The sequence below is a fragment of the Pongo abelii genome, chromosome X, assembly GCF_028885655.2.
Source record: "Pongo abelii isolate AG06213 chromosome X, NHGRI_mPonAbe1-v2.0_pri, whole genome shotgun sequence".
Taxonomy (NCBI): domain Eukaryota; kingdom Metazoa; phylum Chordata; class Mammalia; order Primates; family Hominidae; genus Pongo; species Pongo abelii.
Window position 1 is genome coordinate 40360793 of NC_072008.2, and position 21896 is coordinate 40382688.

The window sequence follows — 21896 nt, forward strand, 5'->3', positions numbered from 1 at the left end:
AAAACCGAACCCAACACTTCGTAAGGATTGATTTCGGCCCGCGGTGTCCGTTTCCAGTGCCACAGGAAGTGTCAGATGGCCAGAAATACCCAAGTCTGTCTGCACTCACCACCCACCACCTTCTGGGGTGGGCCATTTCCTCCTAGTCTTTACTCCCAGGCCATTTTAAGGATCTTTCTCCAAGAGACTACCCCTAGAACCAAATACCACACTACCCCTCCCTAGCGTCTTCTCAAAACGAAAAAAGGGGGGAAAAACACAGCTAAAACCCCGAGCTGTCTAGTCTAGACGCAGCGAGGCTGTGCGAATACCTATTTGAAGCGCGTTGGTTTCTTTTTAAGGTTTGTTTCTAAATACACATAACCCTCCTCCTTCCTTCTTCGCTCTTCCATTCCCCCCACCCCCACCCTCTAGACGCCGGCGGCGCGCGCCGTGGCGCGCGGGCACTCACAGCCTCTAGCTGGAGATCGCGGACTTTCTGGAAAAGATTCATTAACAGCAAATTACGCCTCGCCCGGCCACGGCCTACACGCTGCCAGAGTCGTCCGTCTCCGGGACCCCGGGAAGTGCCCACTCGAGCGTGCGAGCGGCGGGAAGCCCGCCGGGACCACGCGTGACTTCGGCCGCCCTACTCCACACACGGTGCCCCAAGGCTCTCTCCGTAAACAGCACGCGCTCGTCACCGCCGCCGCGAGCCCCTGAGTTGGCGGAGGCTCTGCAGCGCAGCTGCCCGCCGGCTCCGAGCGCGGGCCCCGCGGCGCCTCGCCCTCCCCGCCTTGGCCGAGGATCGTGCCCCGGTGCGCAAGTTCCTCTTCGCTTGGAGCCTCCGTGCCACACGCCCTCCGAGTGGGACCAACTTCCTCCGGCCGCAGACTTTCACACGCCCATCAGGGCTACCCAGCAGACTCCGCATCGCCCAGCGGAGGGCCCAGGTCTCGCCCGCCCCCGCCCTCCCTCCGCGACACTGCCCCCGCACAAGCACATTCTACACCCACCCCTGGGGGCTCATAACTTAAAACCTACCCTGAACATCGCGGAGGGAGAGGAGGGGGAAAGGGGGAGGGGGGTCGCAGATTATAATCTTAAAAGAACATTTACAAAACAAAGCGTCTGACCCGGCTGGCGTGCGGGCCAAGTCGGAACCCCTCGCTCTGCTCGATTTCTTAGTAGGTTTGTTTTTTTTTTTTTTATCCACGTGATTCGCGCTTTGGGGCAAGCCAAGAAAAAAAGGGACTCCCCTCCCGAGTTGCGCGGCAGCGGCGGCAGGTCGAGCTCGGCTCGGCCCGAGGCACTCGCCACACACCCTCGCGCACGCACACGCCGACGTTCCACTTGGAGGAACAACCGGCCCCCGGAGAGGCGAGACGAGGCGGCGGCGGCGGCTGGGGGTTTTTACAGTTCTTTCCCGAGTCGAAAAAGAAAGCAGACGGCAACCCGCTGCCCTCCCCTTCCTGCTCGCGAGCTAACGCCGAACCCAGCTTCCCAGCTTCCAGCCCACCTCCCCCCCCTCCGCCGGACTCGCGACGCTCAGCGGCGACCGCGCTCCCGCGCAGACACACAGGCTGCAAACTTCCACTCCGCGAACTCCCTGCTCTCCTCCTGGCCCACCCGGAGGCGCCAGGCCCCCAGCCGGGCCCCTTCCCTCCCTGGTGCCCACGCGGGCCGCTTAGGTTGGCTGCATTTTTAATAACTTACAGCTATGAAATAAAAACGAAAGCGAGCCAAGCAGCCAAAGGGAAGCGCGAAGCAAAAGCTTCGCGGGGTACGCTGCGGGCGGGGGCCCCGGGAGAGGGGGCCGACTGCAGCCCTCAGCGCGCCCGCCCGCCCACCCGTCCGCGGCCTCCAGGGGGAAAGGTGTTGCGGGCACTGACCTGAAATCCCCGGTGGGGGAGTAGGCAGGGAGCCTGCGATCCGGCGCTTTGAAGTTTTCCCCCGAGCGGACTCGAGGCGGCGAGAAGGAGCGGGGGGCGGTTGGGTGGGTGGAGAGAGAGATGAGGGGTGGGGGGGTTGGCGACGTTAACGAGCGGAGAAGGAGCCGGACCGGAGAAGCGCGGCCAGCAGCAAAGTTTGCGGTCCCTGGCTGCCCGCAGCCCGCTCGCGGCGCCGCGCTCGCTCGACTCCCTCGCCGTCTGCTGGCAGCCGGCTGCCCTCGGGGTCGGCCCCGCCGAGGGGTGGGCTCTGGGCCGGGTGGGGGCGGGGCGGGGCGGGCTTGGAGCCTCCGGGCAGGTGGCGACAGCCCCGTGCGATCCTCCGGGCTCCCACAGCTGGACTGGGCTTGGCCGGGCTCAGCAGCTCCCGCGCTGCCGCCGCCGCCCGCGCTCGGGCAGGAGCCCCAGCGCCATGTTGACGGTTCGCCGCGAGCGCCCGCTCGGGCTGGGTGTGTGTGAGTGTGTGTGAGTGTTGGCCAAGTCGTCCCTGCGCGGCGACAGCGCGGCTTGGGCTCTCCGCCCGGCGGCTCGCGGGCTCCCCCTCCGCCGCCGCCGCCGCCCGCCTAGCTCCCGCTCTCGGTCGCGGTCTGGGCTCCTGCGCGTCTCCCCCGCAGCCGCCGAGCTCGGCCAGCGTTCAGCGAGGAGCGCAGCTCTGCCTCACCTTGCCGCTGGGAGCCCAGGCTCCGTCTGCCGCCGCACGCCGCGATCCCAACGCGTCCCCCCTCCCTGGTTCCCTCCTCTTCCTCCTCCCCCTCCCTCCGCCCGTCCTCCCTCCCGCCCGCCCTACCTCCCTCCCTCCCAACAGCCGCCTCCCCTCCCCCCGCAGGCGCAGCGCTCGGGCGACAGCCGCCCGCCCGCCGCCGCCTCCAGCTCTCGCAAGTTTGAGCTCCGCCAGTCTCCGCTCACCCTCCGCTGCGGCGCCTCCGCGGCGGGGTTTCGGGAGGGGTGATTCCCCAGGAAAGGTTTGCCCGAGTTTCCCTGGCCGTCATCGATGCACGGCCCGGCACGTTTTGGCCTTTCTGGATCCGAACCCCGGACCACTTGGGTGGCGCCCCCCCATCGTCCCCCGGCCTCCCCTCCCCAGCTCGGGCCGAGTTGGCTGCGCACGCCCGGCCCGGGCGCACGTCCTGGGCGAGCCGGAGACCGACTTGGGCGGCGGCGGCGGCGAGGGCTGCCGGCAGAGCCAGAGCCGAAGGGATGGGGGCGGCGGGGGCGGCTCTCCCAGCCGCGCGCCGAGACTCCCCTCGCTACCCAGAAGGCCAGTGGAGGACCGCAATTACCATAAAGCGCCTCGCACTCCGCTCAGCCAAAGCTGTCAAACCCCAGCGGCAGCAGAGGCTGCCGCCGCCTCTTGCCACCAGCGCTGCGCTCTCCCGGCCTGGTCCCCTCCGAGACCCAGCGAAGCGTGGCCTGTGCGCGCCCGTGCTCACCCCCACCCCAGTTTGCCCCTTCCTCCCAGAGGAGCCCTTTCCCATTTCGGTGTTAAAAGCTACCTCAAAACACCACCCCAGGCAACGGTGGCCGTTCCGCCTGAACTCCGCGCCCGAGTTCCCCGGACGTTTCAATTGTGTGGGAATTGCTTGGAGGTGGGGGAAGTGGGGAGCAGCCCGTGGAGGCACCGGGAGGCGTGTGGGGGGCGGTCGGAGAGCGGAGATCCGCCTGTATTTCTCCCGGTTCTCGAGCATTTTCACGGTCTGTACCTCTGATGGTTGGAGGGGCTGCCCAGGCCCCTCACCCCGGCGTTGGGAGATTATCTCCCGCGTTTTATTTTCCTTGGCAGGGAGCAACTTTTGGCTTACACCGTTCGCCCCATAAATTTCCACTCGGTAACGTCGTGCTGATCGGTGCTCGGCGGCGGCGTACAGCCTGCGCCCGCAGCAGTTCAATTCAATTGACACGTATTGAGCTTCTCCAGCGCACCCGGCGCGGCGCTGGGCGCGGGGGGAGGGCGGGGGCAGGCGGGAGGGAGGGGGAAGCGGAGAAGCGAGGTTCCGGCCTCCCCGGAGCGCAAAGCCTCAAGGGCGAGCCGAGAAGCCCTAGTTGGTGAAGCTGGCGGGAAGGGGTAGGAGTGGGGGGAGGGGGTATTCCGGACTAACCGCGCCCAGACTGCGGGCCCGGACTTCGCGGCCAAAGGTGACCCCATTCGGCTACCCGCTAGGGTCTTTTTATGCTGGGAAGGGGGTGGGGTGTCTCTTTCTGCCTAAGGACAAGATGGTGCAGGCTCCAGGAAACATAAATCTGAAATGGAGGTGGCTTGTAAATCCACACGGAAAGTTTTTAAAATATCCTGGAGTGTCCCCATGCCAAAAATAATCAAAAGCATCTCAAGTTGATTACTAAGTCAAGGTCAAGGCCAAAATCAGCTCTAGCTAGCAGATATTTTCCCTTTTAAAAATTAGACTCACTGCTGACTGTGGGACTGGTATTAGGTGCGATTTTATTCATTCTGTTTTAGTTCTCAGCACATAGTTATAAAAACAGACCTTCTCAAAGCAGAAGTGAAACATCTCTACCGTTTGAAACCCGAAACTTCGGCAGAATTAAATCTTCATGCTCCAGAGCTGCTTATAACAACTGATGCAAAAGACAGGCAAGCAAGTGCCCCCGCGAGCAGTGCCCAGCCGGGCTGGGCCGCGAACGCTTCCAGGACCAGCGCCTGCAGAATGGAATGCACGCTTTTTTCTTCCTGGTCTTTCTGGGGGTGGATATCTCTGCAAGCCAACCCACACATTTTTTTAATCTCCGGTAACAAGCAGAAAGACACCTGGACTATTATGCTGTAAAACTATTTTTTATAAAGACATTTTAGGACCAGACATTAAAAGTTATTAGATTGAACGCATGCGAGTTACAGACACAGCTGGAGAAAAGGCCTCTGGTTGTATGTTGTAGCAACATTTCTTTTTGAAGCGACTCCTTTTATTCAAAACAAGTCAAAAATAACCGGGAAGGTTGAAGCTGGGTATTTGTGGGGAAACTCTGAACGTGGTTCCAGGCGAGGAGGCCGCTCTGCTGCCGCAGGCTGGACGGGAGAACTGGCCTGGGCCAGTGTGGAGCCGTGCCAGGCTCTTCCGGCTCGGTTAGGCCGAACCGCAGAGGCCCTGGCCCGGCGCCCAGCCACCTTCTATCCCCTCCCCTTGTCTCCCCAACTCTGCCCCCAGGCACAGGCTTTTCTCGGAGTTCGAAGTCGCATGTAAACGTCCAGAACTTTTAGAAAATCCAGGAACCGAGCTCGGGGCCTGCAGCCTCTCGGAGTCTTACGGCCTCCCGGGGCTGCTGACAACGAGGCCTGTTTGTCTAACTTTAAAAGTCCTAGAGTTCGGGAGGCTGAGCCAGGAGAATCGCTTGAACCTGGGAGGCGGAGGTTGCGGTGAGCCGAGATCGCGCCGTTGCACTCCAGCCTGGGCAACAGGAGCGAAACTCCGTCTCAAAAAAAGAAAAAAAGTCCTAGAGTTAAAATGAACGGGGGTGGTGGGGGTACTGTAAATGCGAAGGGGCCGCGGGGAGGGCTGACTGGGGGAGAAATTTGATGCTGGAGACAAACAGGCTAGTAAATTCGCCTTTGACGTAATTTGCAACATCCTCCTCCACCTTTTTTAGGGATCTTGCCTCCACGGTAGGCTGGTAGGATTAAAGGGTTTCTCCTCCATCTCCTCGGGATACATTTTTCAACTCCGTGGGATTTTAAAAATATCTTATTAAGAGAGTCCTAAGAGGCACGAGTGGTGGGGGGGATTCGTGACTCACTGGGAATTAAAATGTGGGATTTTCCCGAGGCGCTATAAGGCGGGGGGGAGGGGAGATTACACCTATTGGCCCGGTTAGTTCGAATTGTTCTGGGGAAAACAAGCAGAAAGCTGTCGAAGGGCAGTCCCATCTTGTGTCCCCACTCAAGAAGGGGCTCAGGGAGCTGGGGATGCCGCGGGGCCTGCAGTGCGTGCCGGTGGTTTGGCCCTTCTCCTGCCCCCTCCTCTCCTGCCCTCCCACGAGCCCCTCGGGAGCTGACCCGGGGGTCAGGCTGCTATACCCAGCACTCAGCAAGGGGAGGATTTCAATGAAAACAGAGGAGGAGGAGAGAGTGAGCAAGGGAGTGCATGGGAGGGGAGGCCATGCAGCCCACGGAGAAATAAAGAAATAGGTGCCGAAATGAGAGGTGCTGCAGGTGGAGCAGCGGGGGCTGCCCCTCCGCCACCAATCTCCGTTCCCATGGAAGGGTCTCCTGATTATAACAAACCACTCGACCTCAGGCTAACCAGGCCCTGCAACTGGGCAATCGAGCTGGCCCTTCTAGGAGCAGGCCTCGAGCCTGGCTGCCCTTCTCAAGGCAGGTTGGCTCTGCAAGACCCGCTAGGGCCTCTCCCACACACCTCCAGGTCCACCCTGGCCTAGGGGAAAGGCCAGGCATCCTGTGTTTGGGGGGACCCTGGCCTTCTAACCTTGTGTGCAAGATTCACTTATAACGTATGTGTAGGATCCACATCATAAAGCTTATAACGTATGTGTAGGCTTCCGATGGCCCTCCTCGGAGGCTGTTCTCAGGGCGATGACACTTGGTACTGGAACAGGTGGGACTCGGATGAGTACAGATAATGTATTTTTACATAATGTGTGGTAGCCTTTCTTTAAAAACACACCCACACTTATAGTCTTCTGGTCACTTTGTATAAGAACTCTGGGCTTATCCAACGGCACTTTAAAAAAAGATCCGCTGCCCCATCCTCCAAGCACAAGGCACAGCTGGCTTCCCCTCTGAAACTCAAACGAGGTAACAACAGGAGGCGCATCCTTCTCCCAGGATTTCACTCATCTGGAAACATCTAAAGGTAGCTGCCTCCCAGGGCAGAAGACTGCTGGACTTAAGGGTCGCCAGGCTGAACATGACTGTTCTTTCTCCTGGCCTTTGGAGGGTTATTGGGTGTTTGGGGAAGGAAGGCCCTAAGGGCAGCCTCTCCGTGGTTCCTAGCAACCATCTTGGAATTTCTTGTCTGGGCTCGATTTGGGTCACGCCCTGAGCTCCCCGAACACAGGCACGTGTGGGTGAACTAGCATCTACACTACGGGGGCCCGCAGGGTGGTTGGGTGTCGACCAAATGGGCATAAATACAGGAGGCTTCTGGGAGGCTGGCCGCCTCTTGCGCTCGGCAAGGGCTTAAGAGCCCTCGACGCCGCCACGCTGGACCGGATGCTCCTGCAGATAAACCCGGACGCCACGTCCCGCCTCGGCTGCTTATTTAGCAAGGCGCCTCCTGCGCATATTTTACCCGGCTGGGGTCAGTGAGTGGGAACCGCCGGGAGAGGGGGCGGGGAACCACCAACTACTCGCCTTCGGACCCAGTGTGCCGGCCTCCGGCCCCAGCCATTTTGTATCCAGCTTCCCTCCTCCACTCCCACCGGGTCCCTGCGAAGACGCACCACCCTGAACCCCTTCGCGGTACCACTCCCGAACTGGAGGGGTAGAGAAGGCTCTGCCAGCCCCTCGCCTGCAGCAGGAAGGTGGGTACGGACCAGCAGAAGGGAACGCGGTGCTGATCTGTCTCTAAATACCTCTGCCCTCCCGCCCCCAACAAAGTCGGTCACAGAGGTGAGTGGCGCAGGATGGTTGCCTCGAGAAGGTCGCAGCCAGGAGCAAAGCTTTGGGGCTCACAACGCTGGGGATTCCAAACGGCGTAATCTTCGGCACATTTCACCCGCTCCCATTCCACCTTCCGAACCACTGTGCTCTCGGTGCTCATCCTCCTCTCCATCCCTGCGTTTCAGCGCGTTAACAGCCGCGCAGCCCCCGGCCCTGAGTGCGGGGGGTGGGGGGGTGGGGGGCTCAGGGTGATTTGTGTGGTGCGGCCTGACAGAACCTTCTGTGTGCGGCGGAGGGAGGAGGCTAATGCATAATGCACAGCGCCTGGAAGCCCAGCCATTAGCGGCCTGTCGGTGACACAGACAAACGACTAAGAGGGAGGAGATCCAGCTCGCTCTGGAGTTTAAATAGACCAGCGTGGAGGGGAAACACCATGATTTAAAAGTGTGTGTTTGCAGACACTCGCATATATTTTAATGATTTCCAGCAGGCTATGCGTCCCAGCCTTGCATCCCCCACTCCCCAAAAGGAGGATGTGTCTAGAGGAGGGAGAATGAAGGCAGAGTGAGAGGCCTCAACCCAGACCCACCAGCAGCTTTTGAGAGATGAAGGAGGGGAGAAGTTCAGAAAGCGAGGCCTGGGGAAGCCACACGACCCAAGGCCAAGCCCAGATTTTATTCTTAAAATAATAATTTAAAAAAAAGAACCATCCAGCCTTCCACCCTGGACTACACCCTGTGTTGTACCAGAAAGGCCTGGGGGAAAGAATAAATTCTGCCACCCTTGCTTCCCCCAGGAGCCCACATTTTTGAATCTTCCTTTTCCATTGACACTCCAGAGACCTCCTTCCTCCCGGTTTAACACACTAGTGTTTTTTAGCAATTAAGGCGAGAAGGGGGTGGGGATGAAGATAAGCCAATTTTTTTTTCCGCCATGCAAGTGTGAGAGATAAGATAACGCTAAGCTGGGGCAAAGCGGCTGCTTACAACCTCCCCTTAGCGATTTTGATCGGTCACTTCTTATCTGGCAAAAATGCTCTTTTCGAAAACTGGATCAAAAAAGAAAAAGAAAGAGAGAAAGAAAGAAAAAGAAAGAAAAAAGAAAGAAAACATTTTCATTTGGAAGTGACATTTAAAATCCACCTCCCCTCCACTGACAACCCACTCCCCATTGGCGGGGCTCCCCAGGAAAAGTCGCACCTCGACTGCAGGATTTCAGGCTTTCTCGTGGGGGGCAGGATTACTAGTGTAATTAGGCTGAATAAAACCAGGGATGCGTGATGAGGATTCATCCTGTATCCAACCCAAGCTCGAGGCCGGGTTTTCCTTCTCTTAGTTACTGGTCGATGTTTGTGTTTCGCCATCGCACTCAGTGCCTTGAAACGAAACAGGTAGTTATACTTGGGAGGGTCATATAACTATGTCAACATGAAGTGGTTGTTAATGCGAAATAAGAAGAACCTCTTCTGATATTTATAGGCCCCTATAAAGGGAGAGAAAAGAAATCACACTCCCTAGAACCCGAAAGCTCCCAGCCGAACCGGACCCTCGGGGAGTTTTAGAAATCCTTCTTTCCGCACAGGAATTTCGCGAAGGGGTTTCCGGAAGACTTTGTCGAGGAAGGCTTTGGTATCGGACTCCACGACCTCAGGGCGCCCTGCAAATTCCCCCCGGCCTAGTGGCTAGCCCCAGAACGCAAACCTCAAGGCGGGCGCGCCAGACCAAGCTGACCTAGCCTCTGCCCACCCCCAACTCACAACGCCGAGGCTCCCCGCCTGTCCCCGACCGGGTCGGCACCGTGGCGTCCGGCACATGCCGAGTCTACCGTCTCCGGGCCAGGCTGCGAGATCCAAAGGTTGGGGCCTGCCGCGGCCGGATTGTCCCTGGGGAGCCGAAACCGCCCAGCGGGGAAACCCCTCCTCTCGCCCTTCCCCGAAAAGCTTGGCCGCGGTCTAAGCTCCGAGCAAGCGGGCATCCGCTGACAGCCCGGCCTCACGTAAGGCCCACACGCGTCCCATTAGTCAGCCCGAGTTCCCCTCGGGCGAGCCGCCTGGCGCGGCCCCAAGGCCGGGCTCAGGCGGGGAGGGGGTGCGGGGCCGCAGCGAGCTGGGGGCAGGGGTGCGGGCTCCGCGGGGCACGGCCAGGCTCGGTTCCGCGTTCCTGGGCCCGCGGGTAAGCTGAGCCGGCGGGGCAGGCCGCTCCCTGGCTGGCGCCGGGGCGCCGAGCTGCGCTTCACGTGCCCGCCATATCAGCGGCGGCGGCGGCGGCGGCAGCGAGGAGGGGGCCTGGGAGGCGCGCGGCCGTTCCCGCGGGGTCTCCTGCCCCCGCCTCCCCGCCCCTCCCCGTGGGGGCTGGGCCGGGACCACCCCGCGGCCCCCATCCCAGAGCAAGCCGAAAGCGGCGCTGCCAGACGCAGAGAAGCTCCTAGGGCGCCGTTCCGAGAGCCGCGCGGCGGCAGCAGCAAGGGGAGGGTGCTCCTCGCGGCCGCCCCGCCGCCGCCGCCGCCGCAGTCACGGGGACCGGAAGCCCTCGCGCCGCCCTGAGCGGCCTCCGCTGGCCCCAGGGCTGTTCCAGACGAGGGCTGGCCGCGCGTCACCCCTGATCCCTCCTCGCCCCAGGCGACCACCCGGGCCCTGCGGTATCTCGGTGTAAGCCGGGAGGACCCTTCCTGAGGTCCGATGAGATGTCCCTGTCCCTCTGCTACCACCATAAGCACGCCCCCCCGCACCGCTCGCAGCTCCGCAGCTGGGACGGGAGGGGCGCGGAGCCGCCACTCCGGCCGGGCAAGAACACCTGCTCCGAGGCCCTGCAGCTGGGCGCGTGGTGCTGTGAGAGGCTGCCTACTGTTGTGTGCAGAGATCGCGGAAGAGAAAATAGGGCTCCGAAACTCAGGGCCAGGAGCAGCCAAGCCTCGGCCACCCCCATCTCCCACCCACTGCGGGCGACAGAGCGCGAAGCCAGAGGGCCTACTGGGGGCCCGGGTCTCCTTTCGCAGGTCGAAGGGCCGCCACCCCTGGGATCCGGCTTCTGGCCTGCAGAGGTCGTTCGTAAAACAGATGGGGCAAAACCTGTTTTGGGAGCCTTCCCAGTGTCCGCCCCCGCTCTCCAAACCAGACACACTCATCTCCCCCTCAGCCCTACTCTAGCCTCCGGCGGGGGACGGGAGTAGGTCATGGCGGCACCGGTACTCCACCCGCCCCCCTCCACGTAGGGACGTAGGGTCGGCTGCGAGGCTCGGACTTTGCCACTCCACCTAGGGGAGGGCCAATGGACGCTCCCCGTCTCCTCCGTGTCCGGAGGAGATCGGGCGGCGGAGCTGACCTGCAAGGCTTGCCCTGCCTCACCCACCCCCCACCTCCGTCCCACCCTCCCCGACTCTCCTGGCCCAGGGCCCGGCCGGGGAAGGCGTTGTTTTGCCAGCGGGAGCCGAGCGAGTGCACAGAGAAAAGCCTCCCTGCTCTAATGAGAGTGCACACAGCGCTGCAGCGAGGAGGATGATTACCCGGCGGGCGGGGGGGCGCGGGCTCGGGCCGCGGGCGGCGTGTGCGGCGGCCCCGCGGGCCCGGAGTCCCCGCCTGTCTGGCTGCTAATCGCACGCTTTCTGCTGTTACGGAGGCAGGCGGGAGCCGGCGGCCGAGCCCAGCGCCGGCGACTCGGCGGGTGACACGGAAACATGGCGCAGCGCCCCTCCCCCGTCCGCCCTCCCCGCGCTCCCGCCTCCCCGCGCTCCCGCCTCCCGCCCTCCCCGCGCTCCCGCCTCCCGCCTCCCGCCTCGCACTTCCTCCCGCCCGCGCGGCTTTTGCAGTTCTAATGCTCTGCTTTCGGCCTGGCACCATTACGCTAGCAGCCGCTTCTCCGCGGCCCCGCGCGTCTCTTTCCCCTTTGTTTTCGGGGTCTATAGAAAACGTTTGCTTTTGTCCCGAGCTCTCGTTAAACCAAACTTGTGGTGGCAACGGAAGGCGGTGCAGGCGGGGAGGGGTCCGGGGATTTTGGCAGCAGCCGACCAGAGCGTGGTGGAAACTTCTCTCGCTGGGTTCTCCGCTCCCTCCCACTCCCCCTCCCCAACACAGAGCCGCCGACCTCCCGACGCTTCTCCCTTCGCCCCCGAGAGGCCCCAGTGCTCCAGGAAGGTCTGGGCCACAGAGACTGTGACCAGGGGTGAAGAGCCCAGGGTGCGTGTCTGTGAGTCCCGAGGTTTTGGCACTCGATGACCTCGCTCCCCGCAGCCCCGACTTACCTCTCTCTTTCCCTTTGGTTATTCGGGGCTTTGTATCAGTCGGTGAAGAAGGAAGGGGAGGGAAGAGAAAGTGTTTCTTTCGTGCGTGTGGTTTTTATTTTAAGGATTTGTTGGAATCTGTCACCCCCAACTGCACAGCCCCCTCCCGTATAGGATCTAGGGCGAAAGCGGGGAGACGTCGGCTTTACGGGGAAAGGGTCGGGTCAGAAACCTAGCCCTGGAGGCTGGATCGTACTCTCCTGGCGGGCTCAGCCACACTTGGTCGGCACGCGGGGCGGGGCGACCCAGCAGAGTGGGGGACGCAAGGGCCAGGTCCCTCGGTCCAGGAGACGCCAAACGTTCCATCCTTGGAGCGAGAGAGCAGGATCCCCCGCCCCCACACAGGCGCGCGCGCTCCCTAGCTCGACGCGCAAGCCGTGCCTCTCCGCGCCAGAGCTGCTCAGGCGGCAATTTTTTAAGCCTGCAATTAAGCGAGGCGTCGCCGTGTCCTCTGCTAGTGTCGGTCCTGTCAGTCGCACATGGCCTTGGTGCTCCGGTCCGAGGCCCCGCGATTAGTCACAGGCTCGCTTCGCTCTTTCCCTAATCCGCCTCTGCAGGCAGCCTGGGGACGCGGCCGACTTGGCGGCGCTGGCAGGGAGCCACTGCCCGCGGGGCGGGCCGCCTGACCAGTGCCAGCCCCGCTGCGCCCGAGCCGGCGCGGGCCCTGGGGTGCGGGTTTGGCGCCCCTCCCCTCTCACAGCGCCCTGGCTGGGGCGGCGGCGCCCCTCCTCCTCCCGCCCCTCTCCCGGGCCTGCGAGATCTATTTGTGTGGTGTCATTTGCATAAAAATAGGACAAGTGTTTCTGTGCGTTCATACGCGGGAGGCGAAATCCTTATTGATGTGTCTGTGTGGAGCCTTCGGTTGTCGGAGCGGTTTGATTTAGGGTGTTTGTGTTGCCTTCTACAAGAAAGAAGAGAAAGTCCTTCTCAACTCCTTCGGCGGCCTAGGCCCCCAGAAACATGTCCCTCTGCGCGGCCGGAATGGTCCACCACTTGGGCCCCAAGCGCGCCGGATCCACAGCGAGCAGCTTGAGGGCCAGGCGGGCGGCCCATTATGACTCATAAAATCGGGCGGCCTAATCGCCAGCTGCCAACCCATTTACATGTGAAGCTTCCCAATGCTCCCTTCGCCCGGGCCCGGCTTCCTGAGGGTTCGCCCCGACACAGCTAGAGCCGCCAAGTGGGAGCTAATCTAGTGGCCTCTCCTTCTCGTCGGCAGCGTGGCTTCCCTTCCCCGGCGACCCCCGCTCTCTTGGCCTCTGCGCTGCTCGCCAGCAACTCCTCAGCTTGGACAAATAGCTGGGAGGGCGCCGGCCGCGCGGAGCCAGTAAATCAATCATTAACTCCCAGGCGAGGCCTGGACCAGGGGAGGGAGCGGCGGTCAGAGCCGAGTCCGCGAGGCGAGCGCAAGGCCCCCACCCGGGTTAGGAGCCACCCACGCGCCAACGAACCGGGTGCGTGAAGGCGGGTCCCGCCATGGCCTCCCGGGCCCCTCCAGAAGCCTCCGCCCGCTGGGCCTTTCAAGCTCGCACCTTGCCTGGCCAGGCAGGTCGAGTTACGGCGCTGCCCCTGGGAAAGCTTGAACATTAACGAGCCGCCTCGGGCCTCAGCGGCCTGCTCTCCACAGGAGAGCGTCCCGCGCTTGGGCAAGCTCCTCGGATCCGGCCGGGCTCCTCCTGACTCAGGCTTGCTAAACCAAACTGATCGCACCCCGTTATCGACCAATCTCCCTGCGGCACCCTCTTAGCCCACGGTGGGGCCGGCACGCAGGGGGTTAAAAGCCCCCGTTCGCTCTGGCTCCTAGGCTGCGAGGAGAAAACGCTGATGAAAGTGCTTAAGGGGAAGGTAACACATGCACATTCGGTCCCGGGTCGAAGGAGGCCGACTGGAGACGGCTCCCGAGCCACCCGCCTCGACCCGCTTCCCACACTCCCGGGAACGCGGCGGCGGCGGCGGCCCTGGCCCGCACGATTCGCTCGGCGGAGCGCTGCGCGGCTGGGCTGGGAGGGCGGCGGGGAGGAGGAGAGACGAGGGGGCGGGAGGCGAGCCCGGGCTGCGCGCCAAGAGGCCCGGAGCCGCAGATTAGTCACCGTTCGGCTCTGCGCTCCCGGGTGCGCCCGGGAACCGGGAGGGCAGGCGTCGGCCCCGCTCAGCCGGGATCCCCGGTCCTCGGCGCGGGTGCCCCCACCTCCCCCCCCACCGCGCGCTCCTGGGGCGGCTGGCTCGACTCTCGGGGACCCGCGCAGCCGAGATCCACTTGTCAGGTCAAGGGCAGGACAGAAACTCTGCAAGCGGAGTCTTGCGAACAGGAAATTTCTCTTTGACAAGGTGCTGCCCCTCCCCCACGCCGGGCTTCAAAACAAAACTCCAGAGCGGGCGGCCAGGTACCCAGCCTCGCTCGCCATGGCCGGCGACCCCCCCTCCTCGGCCCCGGCCCCGGGCGGCGGAGCCAAGCAAACAGAGCCAGCGGACGGACTCGGCGCGGACCCCGCGGAGGGCGCCAGGCTGCCACCCTCCGGGGCCCGGGCGGGGTCAGCGGGGGTGCGGAGCCCCGGAGCCCCCGCGCCTCCCCGGGTTCTACAGCCACCGAGCAGTTTTGCGGAGCTGCCCGAGGCCGCCGGGTCAGCGGCTCCCCGGAGGGCGTGGGGGGCGGGGAGGCCGCGCGGCGCCGCCGACTCGGCGAATCCCGCTGCGGGAGCCCGGGAGGGCTGCGAGCTCGGCCTGGCAAAGTTCCTGTGGAAACTCCATGTTTTGAAACTCCTGTGGCGTCGCGGAAGGAGGGGGAGAGGGGAGCGCGGGAAGCGCGCGGGGGCGGTCTGCACCCGCCTCTCCCCTCCAGGGAGTGGGTTCCGCGGCCCCCCGGGCCTCATGGGAAGGCTGGAGGGCGGGGACGGCCGGGGCCCCGGGCCCGTTCTTTTGTATGTTCCCCTCTCTCTCTTCCACACTCTAAGAGAAATTTATAAACCCGTTTCATTTAGTGAATTCACCCGGGAGAGGAAGGCTGCCTTTTTAGGGACCATGATGTTCAGGGTAATTTCGTATTTGACACATGGAAATACTTAGTACTCTCAGGTAAGGTCAAATTATTTATCATCTTAATTTATATTTCAATAGGCCTACAATTTAGAGGCGAGAAATGCCTCCTTATGAATCATTATGGTCTATTAGGGGAAGTAATGTATAAACAGCACTATTTGGGAGGGAATCACTTATGTTGACATTTAAATAGCTCTTCAATAGTTAAAAAAAAAGACATTTGAGTGTCTTTGATTAAATATACAATTTACAAGACCATCAGCATAGCCATCAGGAATATAAATTCTTCTTGGAATTTTTATTTATTTCCAATTTTTGAAACCTTCCAGGGCATGCGTGTCATTGAATCCCTATGGGGGAAAAATCTTAACATTTCAGGCAAAATATTCTCCTCTCCCCCAGCTTCCTGTCTTATCAGGAACTCAGGGAACTTCTGGAACTCTGAGCAGACTTCACCAGCAGGGACCACAGTGGGAAGTTTGTAGATCCTGTACCTCTAAGAGAATCAACCATTTTCTGTTCTCTTCTTTCTTTTTTTTTTTTGAGACGGAGTCTCACTCTTGTCACCCAGGCTGGAGTGCAATGGCATGGTCTCGGCTCACTGCAACCTCCGCCTCCCGGGTTCAAGTGATTCTCCTGCCTCAGCCTCCCAAGTAGCTGGAATTACAGGCTCCCACCACTACACCCAGCTAATTTTTCTGTATTTCTAGTAGAGACGGGGTTTCACCATGTTGGTCAGGCTGGTCTCGAACTCCTGACCTCAGGTGATCCACCGGCCTCGGCCTCCCAAAGTGCTGGGATTACAGGCATGAGCCACCATGCCCGGCCGAGAATCAACCACTTTCTAACAATATTGCAGCCAATTTGTGAAACAGCACAGCTTCCCTGCTGGAGTTGAACCTTCCAGAAGGCCAGTGTCTGTCCATCCATCCTGATGTTCCCCCAGCGCCCAACATAGGATCTCACACTGTTTTAAGTCATCGTTTCACACCTGCTAAAATATCACCTTCTTAGAGGCTTTTCCTTGCTGCCTCCACCCTCACCCCCCATACCCTTTCTTGAAAGGCCCCCTGTTATACTTCTTTGCTTGAAGCATCATCCATCTTTAGAATGCCCCTTCTTAACCTCACATCTCCTTTGCTGGTTCCCTATTTATCTGTTTCCCTGTACACCTGGACTTCCTGAAAGAGGTGTCTCCATCCATGTGGAATTTCTGCAGGCTTACCTCATGTTCACTCTAAAAATCAGCTAGTCATGAAGTTATTTTAAGACACTGGAATAAGTGCAGCTTTGTTTATAACAGCATAGGATTATAAACAACCTAAAGAGCCAGCAGTGACATTGATGGCACATGCATACAATGGAATACTCTGTAGCTGTTAAAATAATAATGAAGATCTGTTCTGTGTATTGATATGGAAAGACCCCCAAGGTCTACAGTTAAGGAAAAAAAAAATAAGGTACAGAGCAGTGTGTACCATCTGCTACAGTTTGTGTAAAAACAAAGTAGGGGGGAATATAGACACATATTTGTGTGTGCATTAAAGATTTCCAACACTGCTGGGAGTGCCCCCTTCCCCCCAGTTTCTTTGTAGATATGCATGTCCTCTGGTCTATTTTCAGAAATGGGAACACACTGCACAGCTGTTCTGTACTTCACCTATGAAACTTATCAATATATCTTACTTTTCTAGCAGCACATGGAGACAGGCCTTGTCAATTTCCAGGCTGGTGGAATTTCACTGTATAGACACATGGTCATTTATCTCACTCCTCAACCCCTCCATCCTCCCTGGCCATTCTGCAGAAAGTGCTCAAGATCACTGGTTACTTCCTTGTTGCCAGGAGTGGAGGCGGGGGGGGCATTGTTTTTCAGTCCTTGCCTTCCTTGGCCTCCCAGAAGCATTTACCACACCATGACCACTGCTCCCTTGAGCTGCTTGCTCACAGGGTTTTCATCCTAGCTGAGAACCGCTTTCAATTTCTTTGTGGGCTTTTCTATGCTCTACCAGTTTGCCTTGGGCCTGGATCCTCCCCCTCCTCCCCACCAGTCTCATCCAGGTTTATGGCTTTAAATACCACTTACTTATTGATGACTCTTACATTTTTTTTTTCTAGTTCCAAATCCCCATATCAAACTTCAAACTTGGTATCTCAATTTGGCATCTACATTCAGCTTAATAACAATAGCAAGCATTTACATCATGCCTGTTAGGTTCAAGCTCTCTTCAAAGTGCTTTCTATAAATTAACTATTAATCCTTACAACTGCCCTATAAGGTAGGCAGAGTTATTATGTACATTTTTACCAGATGAGGAAACTATCAGAGAAGTTACTGAACATTCCTAGAAAATGGTGGTGCTAGGATTCAAATCCAGGCAGTCCTATCTTCAGAGTCCATGGTCCTAATCACTTTGCCACACTGCCTCGTTGGCATGTGTCTCGAACTCCTGACCTCAAGTAATCCACCCGCCTCTGCCTTCTAAAGTGCTGGGATTACAAGTGTAGCACCGCGCCCAGCCACAACTGAATTCTTAAAAGAGGAATTAATTTACAAATATTTGGGGGCATTTAATAAATGCCAGGCCTTGTAGCGAGTGCTAGGGAAACAGTGGTGAGCAGGACAAATGTCTCTTAGATAGAGAAGAGCTTTTCCTTTAGAACTTGCTCTTCGCTTTAACTCCCTTCCCCATCACAGAAAATGGCTCACTCACTCGGGTGCTTAAAGCAGAATCCTAGGGGGCCATTCTTGACCCATTCTCATTCATCTCCCCCTCACCTTCCTCCAGTCCACTGGCAAAGCTAACCCATTCTACTTCCAAATAGTCTATCTAGTAAGCCTACTTCTTCCCATTTTCCTAAATCCACCTGAGGCCAGGCCACCATCTTGGGCCTGGATTATTATACAGGATGATTATTCTAGCAATCTCTGTGCTGCCACTCTTGCTATCCTCCAGTCCACCCGCAACGTGGCAGCTAGAAAGATCTTTTTTATTTATTTATCTATTTATTTATTTATTTATTTATTTTGAGACAGGATCAAGACCTCATCTCCACTTAAAAAAAAAAAAAAAGTCAAGTGTGGTGGTGCACGCCTGTAGTCCCAGCTACTCAAGAGGCTGAGGTGGGAGGATTGCTTAACCCTGGAAGGTCCAGACTGCAGTGAGCCATGATTGCACCATTGCACTCCAGCCTGGATGACAGAGGGAGACCACGTCTCAAAAAAAAAAAAAAAAGTGTTGAATGTCACTACCCCACTAGTTCCCACTGCACTTAGAACAAAATCTAAATGCCTTAACAAGGCCACTTCATTGCTTGCCACTGTCTAGCTCACCCTCTGAAGGCCAACCACACAGGCCTGCTATCAGCTCCTGAATAGGCTCTGCGGGTTGGTCCCTGGGAGGTCATCTCCCTCAGCAAGACCATATCGTCCATAATGGTACAGTGTATCATCACCAGGTGCTAAGCTTGCATCAATGTGCAGCAATGTACATATATCCATAATGTTCTCAGAATTTTGTTTCTGGCTGTATCCCCCAAGTGCCTAGCACGGTGCTCACCACATATTGATGAAAAAAAAAAATCTGATAAACAATAAATTAAGTATTGCATGCCTAATACTTTTTTTTTTTTTTTTTTTTGAGATAGTCTTACTCTGTCACCCAGGCTGGAGTGCAGTGGCGTGATCTCAGCTCACTGCAACCTCTGCCACCCAGGTTCAAGTGATTCTGCTGCCTTGGCCTCCTAAGTAGCTGGGATTACAGGTGTGCGTCACCAAGCCTGGCTACTTTTTGTGTTTTTAGTAGAGACGGGGTTTCACCATGTTCGCCAGGCAGGTCTCGAACTCCGGACCTCAGGTGATCTGCCCACCTCAGCCTCCCAAAGTGTGTGAGCCACTGTAGCCAGCCACTTAATACATTTTTGCTAACTGAATCGGTATTCTATATTCTGGCTAGAGAAGAAACCAGGTTCAAGAGAACAAGACAGTTGTGGGGAGGGTGTTATAGGAAAGGGGGTACCTGGACTGGTGGGGAGTGGCTCTGTAGTTCTGGTGAGGATTGGGGCAGAAGAAATTAGGAAAGTGAAGCATGAGGCTGGGGGAGCCACTGTCGTTTGGGGAGGCCCGTGGGAGTATGGGACACCTGTGTACAGGTCTCTGTCGGCTGGAGGAGCCAAGTGACCTGGTGTGCATGCTGGTGGGGAGGCCTTGGGAGTCCTATCCTTAACTAAGTCCTGCAGAATATCATCCCCAGGAGATGAGAAAGCCAAAAGGAAGACAAAACCCAAACCAGAGCCTTCTCAGAGTACTTTGCTTATTGCCAATCATTTGGTCCTTACTTAGTGGCAGAAGATTGAGACTGTCTTTCTCCTTCAGACCCTAAGAAACCAGAAGTGTAGGTTCTTCTCACAGCTGACCCTGGGCAATTGGAGTTCTCTGAATTCCATGCCATTTGACCTCTAACGGTAACTGTGTCCCTACGCTGTTTTTGATAGCAAAGCAAGTCTTTTAACAATGAATAATTCCTATGTGATAAAAATAGCTACTGTTTATTAAGGACCTTTGTTCATTTCAGTTACTTTATCAGGTACTTTTCCAAGTTATCTCACTCACACCCCAAAATAACCCTATGGCTTAGGTATTACCATTCACTATTTTTTTTTGAGTTGGAGTCTCGCTCTGTCACCCAGGCTGGAGTGCAGTGGTGAGATCTCGGCTCACTGCACGCTCCACCTTCCGGGTTCACGCCATTCTCCTGCCTCAGCCTCCCATGTAGCTGGGACTACAGGCACCCGCCACCACGCCCAACTAATTTTTTGTATTTTTAGTAGAGACGGGGTTTTTCATTGTGTTAGGCAGGTGGTCTCAATCTCTTGATCTCGTGATCCGCCCGCCTCGGCCTCCCAAAGTGCTGGGATTACAGGCGTGAGCCACCGCACCAAAACACATGGCTAATCTAGGAGAGTGTGGCTACAGGGACTCTACCTGACTCCAAACCTAGGCTCTTTCCCATAGGGTATATTGTTTGTCTGTCATGCATATGCACTGTTTCCCCAAACCTTAAACTGTTTCTGGGACCAGATCCTACATACAATCGCATCCTTCTGGGTCCATCCTGGCAACTCGCCAACTGCAGTAAGTATCATAAAAGGAGTTTCTTTCTTTCTGGGATCAGCAGGCCTCAGCTCATCTGTTGTGTTCACCATGGGAACCTAAGAATTGATCATCTGAATGAAGAGTTGCCTTCCTTCCAGGTAAGCCTTGAAAAAGTGTGGGGCCGGCCCGGGCTCGGTGGCTCACGCCTGTAATCCCAGCACTTTGGGAGGTGGAAGTAGGCAGATCGCTTGAGGTCAGGAGTTCGAGACCAGCTTAGCCAACATGGCGTAAACCTCGCCTCTACTAAAATAAAAAAATTAGCTGGGTGTGGTGGTGCACGCCTGTGATCCCAGCTATTCAGGAGGCTGAAGCACAAGAATCACTTGAACCCAGGAGGCAGAAACTGTAGTGAGCCGAGATCGCACTCCAGCCTGGGTGACAGAGTGTGTGACTGTGTCTCAAAAAAAAAAAAAAAAAAAAAAAAGGTGTGGGGCCAAGAAGTTCAAGGGAAGGACTTCCTCCCCAGAACAAATAGATTCTGTTTGAAAAATACCTGTACCTCCACCAATACTAAATTATGGCTCAATGTCTGGCGAGATTGTAAGCTACCTTGCCCTTTCATATTCCTGGGCAAGATTTTTCCCCGTTTTGAGCTTCCATAAAGACTACTCTTGCCCTTACCATGGGAAAAGTTAGTTCATGAAGGGATAACATGGGAAGAACTCATCACACAGCTCTTCTGAAGCAGAAGAGCTCTTGGGATTTGAGGAAAAGAGAGTCACTAATGTTCTTCAGCTCCTAAAAGAACAATAGCTAGAATTTATTAAGGGCTTTCTATCTGCTAGACACAGTTCTAAACACTTTATACACATTAATAATCTCATGTCATATAGAAAACTGTCCTATATGGCCGGACGTGGTGGCTTACACCTGTAATCCCAGCACTTTGGGAGGCCGAGGTGGGTGGATCACAAGGTCAGGAGATCGAGACCATCCTGGCTAACACGGTGAAACCCCGTCTCTATTAAAAATACAAAAAATTAGCTGTGTGTGGTGGTGGGCGCCTGTAGTCCCAGCTACTCGGGAGGCTGATGCAGCAGAATGGCGTGAAACCAGGAGGCAGAGCTTGCAGTGAGCTGAGATACCGCCACTGCACTCCAGCCTGGGCAACAGTGCAAGACTCTGTCTCAAAAAAAAACTGTCCTATAATAAAGGTACTATTATTATCCCCATTTCAGATGGGGAAACTGAGGCTTAGAGGATAATTAATTTGCCTGCTTGCCTGGAAGCTCACTGCCCATTCCCAAAGCCCAGACTTATTCATGCCGTCATGGCCCCTGCCATCACGGTGCAACACTAGCAACTAAATTTCGGACTTTCCAGGCACCTGCGGTCAGCTTCATTACTCTGCCAATTGCACAAGTTCATGCTAATTGGGTGCTTTATTTGGATCTGAAGGCAGTGGCCTTACTGCATCCTGGCATGCAAATGATGTCCCCTGGGGACACAATGGGCAATGAATTTGTCCTGCAGGTCCCTGTGAGAGGCCTTTTCTCTTCTGTAGCTTCCTAAGCAGAAGCTATGGATGATCCACAGACAGAAGGTGGTCATCTCTAACCTGTCCTCTGACAAAGCATGCTGGTCAGCCAGTGGATGCCCCCATCGGTTCCATGCCAGTGGCTGCACCGGGACCCCTGCTTGCAGGCACAGGGAACTCGGAGGAGAGAAGATCAGTCTCCAAGATAATTTAGGTTCAGTCTTTCTTCAAACCAGCCATTGTCCTCTGCTCTAGATCTGACGCCGATGATTAATGCGCCTCGTATTTGAGTATTTCTTCTTTTCGGCTTCTTCCTTGCTTTGGGGTTTATTTTCCAGCTGCTGCCAGAGTTTCTCCTCAGAAGAGAGTAAATATTCACAGACTGGAGCACTGCCCTTGGTGTTGCCCTGAAAGCGTCCCAGGTGTCAGATCGCACTGGGCCATTCCTGGAGT

At 57.3% G+C, this 21896-nt stretch overlaps 1 protein-coding gene across 26 annotated transcripts in view; it reads right to left on the minus strand.

The window, feature by feature from the left end:
• Positions 1–21896, minus strand: part of BCOR (BCL6 corepressor) — a 127552-nt gene that overhangs the window by 45505 nt on the left and 60151 nt on the right. For 4 of the 26 annotated variants that reach the window (XM_063721379.1, XM_054544472.2, XM_054544468.2 and 1 more), the window contains exon 1: positions 1872–2132. The exons of 17 other annotated variants lie outside the window; for them this stretch is intronic. The gene's annotated coding sequence lies outside the window, so the exon portion shown is untranslated. Of the gene's footprint in view, positions 1–451; positions 1394–1871; positions 2619–2834; positions 3132–21896 lie in introns of those variants that run through there. 5 more of the 26 variants (XM_002831539.4, XM_002831537.4, XM_054544470.1 and 2 more) reach the window with 4 other exon arrangements.